The sequence below is a fragment of the Taeniopygia guttata genome, chromosome 36, assembly GCF_048771995.1.
Source record: "Taeniopygia guttata chromosome 36, bTaeGut7.mat, whole genome shotgun sequence".
In the NCBI taxonomy this organism is placed as follows: domain Eukaryota; kingdom Metazoa; phylum Chordata; class Aves; order Passeriformes; family Estrildidae; genus Taeniopygia; species Taeniopygia guttata.
The window spans coordinates 2,325,956-2,344,205 of record NC_133061.1 but is presented as its reverse complement, the minus strand read 5'-3'; the positions used below and the strand labels follow the sequence as shown (position 1 = coordinate 2,344,205).

Here is an 18,250-nt window from a genome sequence, read left to right as displayed (position 1 = left end):
AGACATTGAAAAGCATCTGATACAGTCCTTCGCTATGCTGGGCGTCCCTAAATTGATAAAAACAGATAATGCCTCCGGGTACACATCCAAGGGATTTGCCAGCTTCCTGCAGCAATGGGGAATAGAACACAAAACTGGCATCGCATATTCCCCGACAGGTCAAGCCGTGGTAGAGCGGACTCATCAGAGTCTCAAACGTATGCTGAAACAACAAACACCAACTATGAAAGTTGAGTCCCCCCAAGTTCGACTCACACGTGCCCCCTTTACACTGAATTTCCTAAATTGTTCTTTTGAAAACCTCAACCCACCAATCACCAGGCACTTTGGCAACCACGAGCAGAGCAAGGTTAGGGAAAAACCGCCAGTGCTCATCAAAAATCTGGAGACTTGGCAGCTGGAAGGGCCCCACGAGTTAGTCACCTGGGGACGGAGATACGCTTGCGTGTCCACGCCCTCAGGCCTGAGATGGGTCCCATCCAAATTTGTCCGGCCATATGTCCCCAAACACCAGACTAATAAGAAAAAAGATCCTCAGGTGAAGCATGCAGCCCTCCGCAGACGGAGAAAGTCTCCTCCCTTCCTTTTTGACTTAACACCTTCTCTTTCAGAGCCTTCCCTTTCACCATCCAGTTCCCTGGAATCACTCTTCCCTTTTGATTTAAACCTCCCCTCCCTGGAATGCTAATTAATGTTCCAGTTGTTTTCCAGATGCAAGCTTCATCCCTCTCGCAAGTGACTGGCTAAGGTCGCTTTGAAGGATGAAGCCTCACAGGTCAAATCCAATCCATTTCAGAACACTCATTGTTCTTATTATAAGTTTTAGTAATGTTAAGGCCATCAATTCCACCGTGCACATCGGCCACGCCGTCTTTGCCGCCCCATCAGAGCTGACACCGCTCAGCGCAAACAGCCAGAAAAGAAGTAAGCAGAACACCCAGAAGACATCGGGTTCAACGATGGGGAACAGGACTGTAAAATCTCCCATTTAAGTTATTTTCCGTTCTTTTCTTTTGAAAAACAGAAGAGGGAGATGTGGAATTGTGTTATTATATGTTTTATTATGTATAATTTCGTTCCATGTACCCCCCCGCGCTCTGTAGCGACCCCCCGGGTTTTCCCATCTGTCCCCGTGGTTTGCCTTCCCGGGAAAGTGCAGAGTCATTGTGTTTGCATCTCAGGCCACCTGTCAGTCACGCGGCGGGGTCGGCAGATGCCCTGGGACCCTCCACCTGTCCATCCCCCATTGGATGTACCCCTGCACCCCACTGCCCTCAGACCCCCCATGGCGTTACCCCATTGGCTGCCCCGGGTTTCCCCTGTTCGGTACTTAACCCGCGGGCTGGGGACGCCCCGGGCTTTTCTCCCGCCCGGCCACTGCGTGCTGCTGCCGCCCCGCTCCCCCGCCGCGGCTTTTCTCTCTGCAGGCCCCCACATGCTGCTGCTGCCGCCGCTCCGGACAACCCCGCCGCGGCTGCTCCGCTCCGCCGCCGCGGCACCCGTGTGTGTCTGCCACCGCGCCGCAGCCCCGTGTGCTGCCTGCCCTGGCTCGCGGCCAGCTCCGGAGCGCGCCGCCCCGCCCCTAACCAGCAAGGCGGCACAAACAAACTCCAGCGCGGCACGCCGCAGCCTTTTTGGTTTTTGCTTTCCCAACCAAGCCGCAATAAACCGGGATTCTGCCACCGGGAGAAAAGTCTCTCTCCTTTTATTCGCCGCAGGACTCGCCTTTTGCTCCCAGACCCACGTAGCACCAGCCGACGCCCGCGAGGGCTCGCCGGAAAAGACGGAAATTGCCTGCGCTCGCCTCCCCCCACAGAGCTAGCTGGTACAAAAGGGGGGAAAAGAGGGCACTAAGGCAGCCCTGTAGGGGGGGGCCTTGGGAAATAAAATCTCTCTGTTGCCCCATGAACACGGGAGGAGCAGTCTTTGTCTCCTGTGCCCTCGCTGCCGCACCAGACCAAAGAGATGTTCACCAGGGCCCTCCCTGTTTGTGGCCGTCCAGTGCTGAGCTGAGCAGGCAGCCAGTTGTGTTTGCACGTGAGCTGCCACAGGGAGACACACAGCAGCTGGAGATTTGAATAGCAGGGCTTGGGCTAATTCTTTTTCTTTCAGAGTGCAAGAAAGACACAAAAGCACAAGGAAACATGACAGTGTTTCGGTGGATTCTCTTTGTCCTGTGAAGTTGAGTAGCTGTTGGTGTTTCTGTGCTGCTGCTAATCCCTTCCATGAAAAAATCATTCCGGGAAGGAGCAACAACATCTGACACGCACCAAGTGTTGCCACCAGTTGCTCCAGGTGCTGCTACCAACAGCCCCTGTAGGACGCAGCACAGTCCCCAATGCACACCAAAAGCCAGGGAATCTCAGGAAAACAGGAAACTGGACAAGACAAACACTGATATGAACCAATGTGGTTAGTCAAATGTTCTCAGTTTATTTGAGATAAGATGGTAGTTTATATAAGCTTCTACATAGTTTACAGAAACAAAGGAACTCTGATTGGTAGGCTAACATTGTTTACCTTTTCCTTAAAGTGGCTTGAGCCTTACACTATAAACCTATACTAATTCACACCCAGACAGCCCAGTGGTCCCCGTCACACCTTAATACTATTTCTATCTGCGCCCCAAGCTCTGAATTTCTAACTGCGTCAGAGGCTTGAAGGCCTCACAAGGCCCAAATCTGAGGCCTAGACTGGAGTAGCTCAAACCTCATAACTCATGTCCTCTTTCTCTGAAAAATGCTGCAACACACACCAGCTTTGGCTGCCCTCTGGCAGAGAAGCCCTTTTGGGGCACAGGTTTCTGGGGCAGGAGACGGGCACCGGTGCTGCCAGGGCTCGGGGGAACTCTGCTTCGGCGGGGACTGTGCCTCAGCGGCTGATGTCAGCGCTCCCCGGGCCCCAGGGTCAGAGCAGCATTCCTGCCCTGGCCCACACGTTCCTGGTCTGTGTCACACGGCCGTGCTTAGGATGGCCACCATGTGGGACGTGTCCCGAGGAGGCCGTGCCAGCTTCTGTGCAGGGCCCCGTGCCCTTCCCGCCGCGGCTGCGTCGGCAGCCCTGGGGGCTCCTGCTGCTCTGAGCCCGCAGAGCAGGGCAGCGTTTGCTGATGGTCTGAGCCGTTCCTAAAGATCCTGTTGGGCTGTCTGACACACCTGGGGCAAGGCATTCCTTCCAACCTGGGCCACTCTGGGGGGCTGGGGGTGGCCCCAGGGCAGGTGGCAGTGCGTGCAAGGGCCCTTTGTGACATGGTGCAGCATGGTCACCGTGGAATGGAACGGGACAGGGTATCCAAGGGCCCTTTGTGACACGCTGTAGCATGGTCACCGTGGAATGGAACGGGACGGGGTATCCAAGGGCCCTTTGTGACACACTGTGGCAAAGGTGTTGGCAGTGACAAGGCCACTCCACAGTGCTTGGTGCACGCGACGATACAGGACAGAGAGAACGGTGCTGTGAGGAGCCCTCTCACAGCGAACATGTTCCTTGCTGACCCAGAGCTTTCCCGAGGTATTACTCCTGCAGGTGACCTCGTGGCCAGACCAGAGCACTTGGTGACCCCTGGCCTTCCCGAGGCATCTCTTCTGCAGCTGCCCTCGAGGGCAGACCGTGGCATTTGCTTTGCACTGTCCTTGACAGGAGTCTCCTGTCCTTGTGGCTGGAGCCCCCAAGACCAGAGTGCAGGATTTGCTGTTCTGTAGCCTTGCCAAGACTTCACTCTTGCAGGTGCCCTCAAGGCATGACTGCAGCACTTGCTGACTCAGACCTTTTCCTTTTCACCTTCTGCAAGTAGCCATGAACCCAGGCAGTGACGTAGAGAACAGACCTGCGAGCGTGCCCAAGCTGGCCTGGGGGAAGGAGGAGAGAAAAGGCCCTGGAGCTGCCCCAGCACAGCAGCCTGAAGAGTTGGAGCAGTTCCAGCCACCACAGAAGGGTGAGTGGCAGAGCTGGGCCACAGGGCTGGTGCCTGCAGCCAGCTTGGCCCCATCCCATCCCATCCCATCCCATCCCATCCCATCCCATCCCATCCCATCCCATCCCATCCCATCCCATCCCATCCCATCCCATCCCATCCCATCCCATCCCATCCCATCCCATCCCCTGGGGCCATGCCCATGGACAGGATGGAATAGGGGCCGGGCAGACACCCCACAGCCATGCTCCATGCCCTGGGGCGGCGCGGGGCTGTCCCTGCCTGGGCAGCGCAGGGCTGGGCTGTGTTCTCCGGCCTCTCCCGCAGCCCCTCAGCTCGGGCTGCGCTCGCTCTTTGCCAGGTGCAGCCGTGCAGCGCACACGAGAGCAGGAACGCACCCGTGGCCGCTTCCGTAGAACAGCGCAGGTACCTGCAGCCATCCCCACCTGGGCTGGGCCTGCTGGCACTGCTCAGCCCAGCACTGTGCTCGGAGCACTCCATGCAACATCCCGGGCTTCTTGCCCTTCTGCTACAGATGGTTTGCAAACTCATGAAGAGGATTCGGGAGGAAGAGAGCAGCGTCGTGGGCACTGTGGTCAGAGCCCAAGACCAAGTGCTGCCCTGCTGGATTTGCTTGTGCAGGAGGGCCCTTCCAGCCCAAAGCAAGTGAGCAGCCTGTGGCCTGGGTTTGATCCTCCCAGCAATTGCTTGGCCTCCGAAGCCACGCCTGCTGTTCCCTGGAAGCCTTTGAGGCCATGGCAGTGTGGTGGCAAGGGAAGCACTTCTCTGGGGCAGCTGGGCACATTCCTTCCTCTGGCAGCTTTCCAAGTCTCCCCTGCCTTCTCCAGGTGCCTGCCATGATGAGGTACATCCTCGTGGCCAATGAGTTTCCTGAGTACAATCTGTACAGGCCCCTTCTGGATCTGACAGAGGCACAGCCCTCTGACGTGGTGATGGCTCTCCTGCGTGTGGCCCCAGTGTGTGACAGGTACGGGGCCCACGTGTCCACAAGGCTCAGCAGCCATTCACCCTGTACAGCCTGTCCCAGGTGTCTGACCAACAGAGAATTCCAGGGCCCTCTGGCTGTTCCCTTGGCAAGCCCTGGCCCCTGCCAGCCCCCGAGTGTGCTGCCATGCTCCCCCCCTGCCCCTCAGGGGCCAGTCCCCACAGGGCTGGGCTGCCTGCGTGCTGCCAGTGAGGGGCAGTGGGCAGAGGCAGGGCTGGCAGAGCAGCTCAGCTCCCCGCTGCCACCCAGGCCACGCTGCTGTGTCCCAGACTCCTCTGAGACAGAGCTCTGACCCCACAGAGCTGCTTTGGCCATGTGGAAGAGCATGATGTGCTCGCCCAGGACTGCAGAGCCGGCCATGCTCGTACTCCTCGATGTGCTGGGCAGCTGGCCAGAGCACAGCACGTGCACCTCCGATGGGGACCACACGGCTGTCCTTGCCCTGGCTGTGAGTTTCTGCCTTTGCTGGCCCCAAGGCCACCCCTCCAGCAGCTCTCCATCCTCCCTCCCCCACGGCGTCTCCCTGCCTCAGGCACTGGGCTGAAACCTGGCCTCGGGGCAGCTTCAGGGCCACCAGGCCCGGTGCTCCCCCTGCGTCTCTCCGGGCCTCTCCCTCCCCTGCTTGGGCCCTGCCACACGGACACTTCGGCACTGAGCGCTGTCTCGAGGGGCTTTGTCCTTTGCAGGCAACTGTGGTGATGTGGAAGATCCTCCAGCTGCCCTGTGTCCCACAGATGGTGACCGTGTATTTCCCCCGCCTGTTTGTCCATCTGCTCTTCCAACTGTTCTTCAGCACTCTGGATATGCCAGAGCAGATCAATACCTTCTGGAAGGGATGTCAGCAGCAACACGGCCTTGCCTCCAACCCCAGCAGGTGCTCCATGCCTGTCCTCCTGTCCTTGCCAAATCCCTGGGCAGGAACCAGTGCTCCCAATGTGACCTGGGCTTTGCTCTGCACTCAGGTTTGCAGTGTGGACCTTGTGAAGTCCCTGCTCTGCCAAATGCAGCACGAGGATGTGGTGGTGGCAATGGAACGCAAGTGTGGCTGGGACACACTGCTCTGTGCTGACACCCACCACTGTGCCGTGGGTCTGCTGGCCAGGTGAGACCCCCTTCACACTGCTGCCTCTGACATTTGTGCTCTGTGCCTGGGGTGCCCCACACAGTCCCTGTGGTCATGGGCCAGAGGGCCTTGTCACTGAGGGACAGCCAAGCAGACTGAAAAAGGCTGGGAGAGGAGGGTGTCCACAAGGAGCCGCCTCCCAAATAGCCCAGGGGCCCTTGCAGGATGCTGGGGAAAGACCAGACCTCTGTGAGTCAGTCCTGGGAGAGGTTTGTCCCCCTGGCCCACAGTCTTGGTTACTTTGTCTCCTGCCAGGGAGATGTCCTGTGTGTCCATCCCCTTGTGCTCTCGGATCGCTCGCTACCTGCTCCGGCTGCTCAGCACACAGGAGCCACGCTGGGAGCTGCCCTCCCTGGCGTTCCTTGTGGAGGTGAGCCTGAAGGCCAGCGCTGCCTTGCTGAGCTGCCTCCCGGCTCTCTGCCCTCTCGCAGCCGCAGTGCCTGGGACGGTGCCCGCGCCCTGTGCTGCTGCCTGGGCTCAGCCCTGTGCGGTTCTGGGCTCCTGCCGGCCGCTCCCCTGTCACTGCCCTGTGCCTTTCAGGTCCTCGAGTGCCTGGAATTGAGTGAACGCGGTGCTGACAGAGTCCTGCAAATCTTGTCAAGGCACCTGAGGAGCGAGTGCAAGGAGAGGCGTCACCTGGCGCTCAGGGCCCTTCTCGAGCTCATCAAGGATCTCTCAATGGTGAGAAGGGGCAGGGGCAGAGGCTGCGCTCAGGAATGCAGTCGCTTGGGCTTGGCTGGGCTTTGGGCGCTGGGCCAGCTGCTCCCAGCTCTCCTGCCTCCCGCTTCAGCTGCCCAAGTGCTTTGGAACAGCCCTTTGGCCTCTAGGCCCTGCAGCAGCAGGATGGCATTTCACAGACTTGTGTTCCTCACAGAGAGGAAAAATGTCGAGCCTGACTGAAAGTCTTGTGGAGCTCCTGTGGGATGCAGATGGAGAGATAATTAGCATGACAGCCATGCTCCTCAGCTGTATCTTCTTGGACAAGGACATGCTGATACCCAGCCCCATCACACTGCAGCTGGTTGAGGCGCTCCTGCCACTCCTTGACACCGTAAGGCTCACTGCCCCCAGCCACGGCCACTGGCTGCTGCCTGGACACTTTGTGCCCTGTGGATTTGCAGGCCTGCACCAAGCTGAGCCCTGTGCAGCCAATGCTGGGGTCTCTTTTTCTTCCCTTCATACAGGACAATAGCCAAGTGCAGCTGCTCTCCATACTCCTCTTCTGAACATTGATGACTTTTCCACAGGAAAAAGAAAAAGAGGCTCTGAAGACACACGTGCACCAGAGCCTGCTGCCACTCTCCTTCCACTGCCATGATGAGAAGCAGCGAGTGGCAGAGGTGAGGACTCGGCAGCTGCTGCTGTTCCCTGGCAGGGGCTGGGCTGCCTCCTGCCCTGGCACCTCGCAGGCTGCAGCCTCCTCCAGGCCCTGGCACAGGGATGGGTCCTGCGCCCTGGGCTGTGGGGCCATCTCCGCGTCTCTGCTGCTCTCCAGGCTTCTCAGGAAACGCTGCTTTGTGCAGCCGAGTTCCTGAACAGGAGGGATCTTGAAAAGCTGGTGAAGAACCAGGAGCTGTGGAAGTTCACCGAGTGCCTGGTAAGGAGGGCCGGGAAGCCGCAGCCCCAGCCTGGAGAAGCCCCCTGAGCGCGGTGCTCGGTGTGCGGGCTGGCAGCTGTGCCCCTGCCCGCTGCTGCAGCCCGAGGCCGCGCGGGCTCTGCTCCAGGCTCCTGCGGCCCGAGCCGGGTGCCCATGGAGCCCCGGCCCGGCGGGGCTGCGGGGCCAACCCTTCCCTCCTGCCGCTCTCTGCAGCTGGCAGAGGACAGCAGCAGCGTGGCCGAGCACCTGCGCCGGGCCCTGCCCTACCTGCAGAGCCCACAGGAGCCCCTGCGAGAGGCGCCGTCAGGTTCATGGGTGAGCCACGAGCCGGGCCAGGAGGGCGTGTGGGCACAGGGCTGGCAGCGCCGCTGGCAGGGAGCTGTGCCGCCGGGCCTGACAGGCTCTGTGTTCCCAGGGATGGCCGGGAGGAGCTTGAGGGGACAGCAGGAAAAGCTCCAGCTGATCCTCAAAGGTGAGACAGGGCAGCGGGCTGACAGCGGGGGCTGCTGGGGCGAGCTGCAAGCCCTGCCCCAGCTGCGGAGAGCTCTGCTCTCCTAGGTAGAGCACACAGAGATTTCAGGGACACGTGGGGGATGCGTGGCCAGCAGCTTCGGGCTGATCCCCTTGGTCCCTGATCCCTCCTGGCCATGGCAAGAGCTGGCTGGGATGGCCCTGGCAGGGCGGGCTCCCCTCGGCTCCCCACAGAGTCGGGATCTGACCGTGGCTCTGTTCCTCTCTCTTGCAGCCCTTGAATGCCTGACAGAGGATGTCAGTAGTGCCATGTCAGAGCTGGCACTTCAAACATTGCATGTGCTCCGGGCAATACAGAGTGGGCGATACTCCATCTTCCAGAAGGTGCAAGATCAAACAGCCCTCTGTGATGTCACACGGACATCTCTGTGATGTAACACAGCTCTCTGTGATGTCACATGGACATCTCTGTGATGTCACTCTGTTATCTTTGTGATGTCACACAGTTCTTTGTGATGTCACTTGGACATCTCTGTGATGTAACACAGCCGTCTGTGAAGTCACACTGTTATCTCTGTGATGTCACACAGCTCTCTGTGATGTCACACAGACAGCTCTCTGATGTCACACAGTTACCTCTGTGATGTCACACTGTTATCTCTGTGCTGTCACACAGCTCTCTGTAATGTCACACTGACATCTCTGTGACATCACACAACCTCCTGTGATGTCACAAACATCTCTGTGATCTCAAAAAGCTCTCTGTGATGTCACACAGACATATCTGTGATGTCACACAGCTCTCTGTGATGTCACACAGCTTTTAGTGATGTCACACAGTATCTGTGATGTCACACAGCCCCTGTGATGTCACACAGACCTCTTGTGATGTCACAGAGACATCTCTTTGATGTCACACAGGATCTGTGATGTCACACGGACGTCTCTGTGATGTCACACAGGACCTGTGATGTCACACCACTCTCTGTGATGTCACACAGGTTCTGTGATGTCACACAGGATCTCTGATGTCACACAGGACCTGTGATGTCACACAGCTCTCTGTGATGTCACACAGACGTCTCTGTGATGTCACACAGATGTCTCTGTGATGTCACACTGGACCTGTGATTTCACACAGCTCTCTGTGATGTCACACAGCTCTCTGTGATGTCATGCAGCCCCTGTGATGTCACACAGCACTCTGTGATGTCACATGGATGTTTCTGTGATGTCACACAGGATCTGTGATGTCACACAGGATCTGTGATGGCACAAAGCTCTCTGTGATGTCACTCAGGACCCGTGATGTCACACAGCCCCTGTGATGTTACACAGATCTCTGTGATGTCACACAGCCCCTGGTCTCTCACTGTGGTAGTTTATCTGTCTTCCAGCCCTTCAAGCCATGAGTGAAGATGACAGCCCATCCTCCACTAACCTGGAAATTCAGGCAGTTTTTGAACAAAGATGTGCAGAACTAAGGTCATCTGCTGGATTCAGAGAACCAGGGTCCCAAGCAGAGTACCAGGAGACAGTGAAGAGAGCAGCAGGACTCAATGTCATTGGAGCTCCAGGCACACCTGATGCTGGCCACAGCTGTGCCTGCTGCAAGCTCCCATAGCTGCTGCCTTCCCCCTCCCTGTTGACAGCTCCCTCCCTCCAGCCCTCAAACGCTGCCCATTCCCTTTTTTTGGCTCCCATCTCATCCCTTCCCTTTCCCTTCCATTAATAAACAGTTTGGTTTCTCCCCCTTACCTGCATCTCTGTGGAGCTGAAGCGGCGCAAATCCCGGGCCCTGGGACACACAGGCCCCTGCTGCTGTTCTCTTCCACGCCGTGTTCAGTGCACACACACACAGAGGAACGAGGGCAGATCAGGCTGGAGAGGTGCCTGTGCTGAAGGTGCAGTTCCACAACCCTGTGGAGTTGCAGATCTTGCTGAGCAGCCTGGAGCCCCTGGAATTTGGAAGAGCCAAGCTGAGTATGCTCTGAAGGCAGCTGTGAGGGATTCCATGGCAAGCTTCCACAAAGGAGCTTGGAACGCTGGAAGTTTTCAGGAATAGCTTCCTGAAAGCTCAGCAGTGCTCCATCCCTGCACAGGATCAGGGAGAGGGCAGAACCAGCGACCATCCGGACTTAGCAGGGAGCTTTGGGTGTGCCTGAGGGCAAAGGAAGCAGCAGCGCGGTGCCCCAGACTGGGACGCGCGACCCTGCCAGTGTCCAGAGCGCTGTCAGGCAGTGCCGGGATCCCGGCTGTGGTTCTGGTGCCCACAAGTGAGGAATGGCAGCCCCAGGCTCAGAGCCAGTCAGAAAGCCAAGCAAGTGAGAGCAGAGGGAGGGCACCCTGCCAGTCTCTCTTGGGCATGGCCGCAAAACAGCCCCTGCTGCTTCTTCCTCCGCCTGTGTTTGGGCTGTGCTGGTGGCAGAGGCAGCCAGGCTGTGCTCTGCCTTCCAGAGCCTGTTGGGAGCGGGCATGAAAAGCGCTGTGTGCACAGCGGAGAGGCCTGGAAGGTGCTGGCAAGAGCATCCTGCGGGAGCAGGGCTCTGGGCTCTGGCTGGGAACAGCCTGGTCTTGGTGCCGTGGGCGCAGGCAGGAGTTGAGGCAGGTGAAGAGGCACTGAGCAGCTGGTGTTTGTAGAGGGCCTGGGGCTGCACGTCTGAGCCTCCACCTGGAAAGGCACTTGGGGGAATAGGAGCTAGAGCTGGAGTGCCTGTCCTGAAAGGACATGAAGGCCTTCAGCCTTGCCAGCGTTTCCTAAGGGTGTGTTGGTGTTGAGCAGAAAAGCCGCACATTTGGGGTAATGCCTTTGGAGGACGGGGGCTTGCTTCTCAAGGAAAGTGCTTCCCAGGGAGCTCCCAGTGAGGCAGGTGCAAGTGTCCCCCTTTGGCTCTCTGTGCTCCTTTCAGTCCTTGAGGCCCGCTGCACTTGGCAGAGGGGCAGGGGAAGGGAGAAGGCTGTGAAGAGCAGGTTTGGCATCCACCTGGACCTGCAGAGACCAACCCAAGCACCTGCAGCAGCGTGTGTTACCCCCCCTTTGGACAGAGGGGTGAGCAGAACCATCTCTGTCCATCTGTGAGCCCCAAAGCTCTCAGTGGGAGCTGTGAATTAAAAGGCCTTTACACACTCACTTTTCACATCTTCTCTGTCTGCTGTGTTTCAGCTCTTGGCAAGATGCATTTGCCTTTGTGATTTGTGATACCACGGATCCAAGGAGATCATTGTGACCCTGAGAAATCTCTTGGAACCAAGGGGCCATTGTGACACAGCAAGGCCTCGTGGAACCACAGGTCCATTGTGACATTGCAAGGTCACACAGAACCAAGGTGGCCATGGAACCAAGGTTCTGCTATGGAACCTCATGGAACAAAGGGACCATGGTGACACTGTGGAACCAGGGAGACTGTTTTTGGCAGTAGGAAAGCTCATGGAACCCCAAGTCCATTGTGACACAGCAAGGCCTCATGGAGCCAAGGGACCATTGTTAAACTGTGAGGCCTCATGGAACCATGAGCCATTGTGACACAGCGTGGCACCTCATGGAGCCAAGAGTCCATTGTTACACTGTGGGGCCCTGTGGAACCAAGGGGACCACAGTGACTTTCTGGGGCCTCATGGAACAATGGAGACTGTTCTGACACTTTGGGACACACTGGAACCAAGGGGTTATTAGAGCATGGCAGGACCTCATGGAATCAAGGGGACTACAGTGTCACTTAGACCATTTGATTTAACCTTACTTACAGGCCTGACTGGCTCAGCTACCCAAGGAATTCAGAACCCTCCAAGAGCAGCATTTCTGCCACATTTCCCCAGCACAGGCACTCCTGTGTGCACACAGACACAGAGAGTCAGTGCAGGGCACCTGTGAGAAATTCCCCTGAGGGCAGGGAAATGCTCCCTGTGGATGCTTTGGCATCTCCCCAGCGGGGAAGGGTTGAGCCTGGAGGAGTGGGGGCATTGGCCCCCCCTCAGTGTGCTCCAAGTCACTCCCAGGATTTCCATGTCCCTGCTCCAAATGCTGCTCCCAGCCCTGATCCAAGGGAATGGGAATGTGCCACTCCCTTGCCTGGGCAGGGTCACACCTGAGCCAGGTGTGCAGGGCAGGACCTTGCCCTGACCCCAAGCACTGTCCCAGCTCCAGGATCTGCTTCGCACCGGCCTCTTCCTCCTGCAGCCCCGAGCCCAGCTTGGTGCTGAACAAAGGGACTGGGCTGGGGTCATGCCCTGGCAGGGGCTGCGCACCCCCTCTGCCCCCTCCTCAAATTCCCTCTGGGGGAGCAAGAGCTGGGGCAGGAGCCCTTTGGGGGGGGGACAAGGGGGTGACACCAGGATGGAGGGGTAGGTCACACACAGCCCCCGGGGACCCCTCCCTCACCTTCTCCTACAGAGCCAGGAGGATGAACCCCAACATGGAGCCACCAACCTCCAGCAGCATCTTGGCGGGTGAGGTCTGGTGGCTGCTTTGGGGTTCTGGGGGATCATGACTACCCAAAAACCCCCTCCCAACCCCACAGCCACTCTCAGACTCCTCAAACCACCCCACAGCTCCCAGCCAGGACTCCCCAACTACTCCCTGCAAGATGAAAGTCCCCAAGAACCACCAAATCCCCTTTCCATCTCCTCTAAGACCCGCCCAAATTCTCTGCAAGCCACACATCTCTGTCAGGGACCCAAACCTCCCTCACAGACCCCTCCATGCCTCCTCCCAGCACCACAAATGCCCACAAGATTGACAGAAGCCCTTCCCAGTCCCTCCAGGAGCCCCTAAACTTCCACCTCCCATGGCACTGACCAAGAGAGGTTGGTGGGCAGGAACACTTACAGCCAGGATCAGCTCGGGCACTTCAGCAGCGATTTGGGCACTTTGGGAGAACATCCCAAATGGGGAGACACAGGCCAGGGACTGGGACAGACAGAATTCTTAGAAAACTGGTGAGCTCAGGTGGACACATTCTGCCAGCACACATCTGTGATTGTGGACATGTCCCCTGGCTTTGATAGCCTCGGAACACCCAAATTCTCCAAAATATTCCAATGAACCAAATACACATTCACCCCCAAACCCTGGTAAATGGTGCAGGTTAAGATATCTTAGTTTAACTCCTTTATTTTCACTCCAGTTTTGGTTGTTTAGACAGGGTGAAGAAGGAAATTATTTAGATGGAAACGACCTCCAAGATCATGCAACACTGCTTGATCTGCCACCAGAATAACTTGACAGAGCAGGTGATATTTTTGGGGGTGTAAAGTCAACAAATCATTTCCTCCCAATGAATTTCTGGTTTAGATCAGTGTCCTTATGGATGTTCCTGCCTCTGTGTTCATCCAGGTGCCTATGGGAAACTAGGAGAATGTGGAAACCACCTTACAGGTGTCTTCTGAGCAGGGATCACTTGGAATGTGGGTCACCAGGGCTCTGCCCAACATGGGTCCTCCTATGGGGGATGGAATTGGAGCAGTGCACGAAGGTCTTCCTGCAGTCGGGGCACTTACAGGGCTTCCCTTACGGTGCTTCTGTTGGTGTCTGGTCAAGTGAGAGCTCCTGGAGAAGCTCTTCCCACATTGAGGACACTCGTAGGGCCTCTCCCCAGTGTGGATCCTCTGGTGGATGATCAGGTGGGACCTCTGGCTGAAGCTCTTCCCACATTCCCCACACTCATAGGGCCGTTCCCTGGTGTGGATGCGCTGATGGTTGATGAGGCTGGAGTTGTGCTTGAAGCCCTTCCCGCAGTCGGGGCAGCGGAAGGGCCTCTCATCCGTGTGAATCCGCTGATGTACAAGGAGTTCAGAGCTGGTCTGAAACCTCTTCTGACACTTGGGACATTCTTAGAGCCTCTCTCCAGTGTGGCCGCGTTGGTGGAAGACAAGTTTGGAGCTGCAGCTGAAGCCCTTCCCACACTCCCCACACCCGTAGGGCCATTCCCCGGTGTGGATCATCTGATGGCAGATCAGGGTGCTGCTCTGCCTGAAGCTCTTCCCACATTCCAAGCACTTGTAGGGCGTCTCCCCATCATGATGCTGCTCAGGGACCACCAGCTCTGAGCTCTGGCTGAAGCTCTGCTCACCTTCCTGGCCCAGGGTGGGTCTTTCCTCCTTGGAGAACCCTGGGCTGGGTTTGCAGCCTCTTCTCCTGTACGATTGACGGGGGTTTTCCTCGTTAGATTCCTGCACTGTGGAGTTGCTCAAATCGGCCTCTTCCATGTGGTTCTGCCATGGGGATTTTTCCTCCATGGTCTCCATCCTCAGCTCCTGCTCTGGGGGAGGAAGGACAAGGAGAGGATGGGATTTGCCTCCGTGCCAGAGGGAAGGGCAAGGAGATCCCCCCAGTGTGTCCCCGGCAGGAGGGCACCGGCAGCGGGGCTGTCCTGCAGCTGGGGGCTGTGCTGGGCTGGGAGATGGAGCAGGAGAGAGGGGGAAAGGGGCACTGACTTCCTCCTCACCTGCCTGGGAGTCCTGGGGCATCTTCCTCCTCCTCGTCGCCTCCTCCTCCATCTGGCGAATGTTTGGGAATGGGAAATCCTGTTTTGGGAGGAAAAAAGGTATGAGCACAGTGAGTTTTGTACTGGTTTGAAGGCAAACCAGGTGGAGACCCTAAGCCAGAATCACAATGGAGTAAGAAAATTAAGATCAAGGCAATGATACAGAAACACTGGCTTAATCTGACAGAGTCAGGATATAACCTGACACCCCGTTGGTCAGGTTGGTGTTAGCAGTCTGATGAAATGGTGGCTGCAGTCCGGCTGGAGTGATGAACGTGATTCTGTCAAAGCGGTGATCCTGTAGAAGGGTCTGGCCTTCCTCTGAAGGTCTAGTGGTGGTTATGGAGCTCTTGTCCTCTGGGAATGCAGTAGGCAAGGTGGTCGTGGTGTTGCAAGGGTGAGATTATATCCAGGTAGGAATGCTTGGTTCCGCCCCCTGGGCGGAGCATCCCACAATGGGATGATGTAATTTTATCAGTCCTGCAGTGACACTCAATGGCCCATTAACAGAAGATGGCCCCTGGAGGGCATTATCAGGGCTGAGCCATGGAAGAGATAAAGAACACTGCCCCACCTGTTGATAACAGTTTATGGAGATGGTGACTGAAAACACTTTTGGTTACATCTGACGCTGTAACCTGAAACAGTGAGGCAATCCCTGCTCGGGGTGGGGGGTGAACACCACCCCCCTTACCCAAACTGGCTCAGGTGTAAAACCCCCACCCTGGGAAGGACACGCACACAGGGGACAATGTCACACTTGCCCGGCCCCAGGGGAGATCTCTGTCCCTGTCACTCCCTTGCTCTCCCCCCTTTTTTCTTTCTTTCCATCCCTCTCTCTACCTCACATTTGTTGTTCAATAAAATCCACCTTGGATTTGGTCTCCTTAGCACCTTAATTGGGGCAGAGGCATTTCTCTAACAATTTTATTAACCAGCTTGCAACATTATTTTGCACAGTGAGTTCAGGGCACTGCTGTCTGACCCCAAGTGCCTTTTTGACAACAGCATGGTTCCCTCCTCTGAGGAGGTTCTGCCTCTTTCTGGAGGAACTCTTGGAAACTTGGATGCAGCTTCCTCTGAGCAACTTTTGGGAGAACTTATGAGGAAAATGGCTGTTGTGGGTGGCCAGTGTAAAGAAAATATATTCCTGTCCTTCCCTGAAAAGTTCGTTAAAGTCACTGGAGGAAAGGGAGCAAATCATACCAGTGAAACTGACCAGGATCAGTCACCCCAAGGTGAGGAACACAAGGCTACTAAAGTCCTACAAGAAGCCCAGCTCAAGTAGCTAAACTCCCGAATAATTAGTGAATTCGCAGGCTTGGGGGCTTTTCCAAATATGAGAATCATTATTTTCTTCGTTCCCGTCACCTTTGTGACAGCTCCACAGACCTTTCCCTTCCTTTTAATAATCTGTATTGGGCCAAATTTCCATATTTCTTTTTTGGAACCTGCCAGCATCTGAGGTAGAGCTGTGCTGGAAGTGATGGAATTTGGAATTGCCACAGAATTTCTTCTGCTGCTGGTTTATTAATGTTTGGGATTTGTTTGTGTTTCCATCACAAGAGACTTGTGGGAAGAGCAAATATTCCTCAAGGCATTTTATGGAGGGTTAAGTTTAATTTCTGCTGAGTTTGTTTTGTCTTGTGCCCAGGGGATGCTCAAGGGCTCTCTGGTTTTGGTTTGACCCTAATTTTCTTCTGATTTGTCTTTATCACTTGAAAACACCTGAAAAACGACTAAAAAGAGTATTGATCAGAGATGTCAAAAGTCCCACCATTTAAGAGGTATCTGAGGTAGGATTTATGGTTTGGGAACGTATTCTGGAGGATTTGTGGGTTCTTGGGGGATATCTGGTAGTATTCTCCATATCTTTGCACTCCAAAAGCCAAGGTGAATTGCTCTGTCACCTCAAAATTATTCAATCCCACTGGAAACCCCACAATCTTACCCCAAAATTGCTCAATCCCACCTCAAAATGGCTGGTTCCCACCTCAGTCCCATGCCAAAATTACTCAATTCCACAGCCTCTAGGGTGAGATGGGGTTGGAAGGAGATCGGGAGAAGTGAGATCTAAATTTGAGGTTGTGGGATTAAGATTGTGTGGGTCTGAGTGGGTGTGATTTATTTTGATAGTAAATAAAACTTCCAGAATTATTGATTTCTGTTCCATTCATTTTCTGTCAATTTTGGTTTGCTTTTCAGAGTGCCGCCTTCTCAGCTGATTTTGTTTGTGACCTCCTGCCCCAGACTGAAAAGCAAGATGTGTTCTATTTGCCATCTGTATGGCAGTTGTCCTGTGTTAAGTGGGCAGTTTTTCCTTATCTCTTCCACAATCCCTCAGGGGAGACATCTGCTGATAATGAACCATTGAATGTCACTGCATGACTGATAAGAACTATAACATCCCACTGTGAGATGTTCCGCCCAGATGGAGGAGCCAAGCATTCCTACCTGCATCTAATCTTGAGATTCTGGCCCACCAACAAAGCTTTTTCTGGGCTGGATTTCTCAGAGGAACAGCTGCCTCTTCCTCTTCAGAAGAAGACACCCTTTTCTACAGGATCACTTCTCCAACAGAGCCACACCTGACACTGCAGGAGGACTGCAGCCACCATTCCAATTGGACTGCAGCCAACACCCTGTCCAACAGAGTGTCAGGTTGTATTCTGATTCTGTCAAGTGTTGTTTTCATTTACTGCATTGTTTATTTTATCTTTTTATTTTCTTCCCTAATAAAAAACTGCTATTCCTGCTCCCATATTTTTACTAGAGAGGCCCCCTTAATTTCAAATTTATAACAATTCAGACAGAAAGAATCTACATTTTTCCATTTCATGGGAGGCCCCTGCCTTCCTTAGCAGACACGTGTCATTCCAAACCAAAACACCTCCTTTCTCTCCTGCTTTCCTTTGCCTGCTCTGTTTCTCTCTCAGTGTCTCCCTTGACCCAGGGCAGCTCCCACCAAAGGCCCTGCCCTGATTTAATTCCCAATCCATGAGCTACGACAACCATGGGTGAAGTTATGAAGGCTGGCAGTGAAATGTCACTCTAAGATCTTGCTCCATTTGGCTTTTGGCTCTTACATAAGAGCTTTGCCTTCAAGGGCAGGAACATCTTTTCCTGGCTGGGAACTGGAATTCCAGCCCCTGGGAGTGTGTGCCACGGATCCCAGAGGGGCATTCCCGAGGCTCCCAGGGTGCTGCTCCTGCCGTGCCTCCCAAGGAGCTGTGCAGGGCAGGGGACAAGGTGCAGCAGCTGTGTTGGTGCTGCAGTGCCACAACAGCCCCTGGTTCCAGGAGTTTCCGCACTGCCAACAGCCGTTCCTGGGTTCCATGATGCCCTGCTGTGTCCCCATGGATATTTGGTGTCATGAAGTTCTTCAGTGTCACAATGGCCACCTCGCTCCATGAGCTTCTGCAGTGTCCAAATGGCCTCCTTGGATGGGCAGTGTCACCATGGACCATTGGCTCCATGCAGCCCCGCTGGGTCACCATGGACTCCTTGGTTCCATGAGGTTCTGGGGGTGTCTCCATGGTCTCCTTGGATCCGCAGTGTCACAATGGACCACTGGATCCACGTGGCCCTGCTGTGTCACCATGGCCCCTTGGTTACGTGGGACCCCAGAGTCACAATTGACTCTTTGCTTTGTCATCCT

At 55.6% G+C, this 18,250-nt stretch overlaps 1 pseudogene; it reads right to left on the bottom strand.

Moving 5' to 3' along the window:
* LOC140681475 (uncharacterized) overlaps positions 1 to 18,250 on the bottom strand; it is a 198,655-nt pseudogene that overhangs the window by 90,242 nt on the left and 90,163 nt on the right.